This window comes from Coffea eugenioides, chromosome 10 (assembly GCF_003713205.1).
Source record: "Coffea eugenioides isolate CCC68of chromosome 10, Ceug_1.0, whole genome shotgun sequence".
Taxonomy (NCBI): Eukaryota; Viridiplantae; Streptophyta; class Magnoliopsida; order Gentianales; family Rubiaceae; genus Coffea; species Coffea eugenioides.
The window spans coordinates 26,305,617-26,306,374 of record NC_040044.1 but is presented as its reverse complement, the minus strand read 5'-3'; the positions used below and the strand labels follow the sequence as shown (position 1 = coordinate 26,306,374).

Here is a 758-nt window from a genome sequence, read left to right as displayed (position 1 = left end):
CAGCTGATCCCACTACCAAAATGTACAAAAATCCTAGTTTACTCTAACTATAAAAGTAAAAGTAAAACTCTCGATTCTATTATTTATTACAGCTATTGAGGGAGTAAATTAGTAGTAAAGATTAACTTATTCAGAATAAAAGAGGATTATAAGAAAAAATATAGGTGAATTTTCAAGTTCTCACAGCATCCACCTAATACTTTTACTAGTTGAAATGATTGGTCTCGCTCATTCTTAAACAAATATTTTTCACCAACAAAAACTGCTAAATTAAGAATAAATATAATTAGTTTTTGTCCGTAAGAGGGAGAATCTTTGTATAAAGCATGGGAGCAATTTAGGGAGTTACAACGAAAATGTCCACATCACAGTCTTTTTGACTCATTGTGCAGATATTCTATAATAGATTGAACTTCACTATAACAACTCATGTGGATGCTACAGTCAGAGTAGTATTGATGGGTAAATCAGTTGACCAATCCCATGAATTAATCAAAAAAATGGGCAAAAATAATTATTAATAGGCTAACAATGGAGGTAATACTAGAAAAGTGGCAGGTATATTTGAATTTAATAGTCTCAATTTGTTGAATGCCAAAATGGATAATGTGATAAAGATATTGAATGCACATGTGACTAATGTTGGTTCTAATTCGAGTTTACATACTAATGTAGCTTATTGTAATGTGTGTGTGGAGAAAATCATGATGATTTTAGTTGTGCAAATGAACAGATGCAATTTGTTAGCAATTATAATT

General features: G+C 30.3%; 1 non-coding gene across 1 annotated transcript; it reads right to left on the bottom strand.

The window, feature by feature from the left end:
* Positions 1 to 267: 267 nt before the first annotated feature.
* LOC113750970 lies at positions 268 to 374 on the bottom strand. Its single transcript, XR_003464734.1, has one exon. It is a non-coding gene; the product is annotated as a small nucleolar RNA R71 (small nucleolar RNA).
* Between the last annotated feature and the right edge of the window lie 384 nt (positions 375 to 758).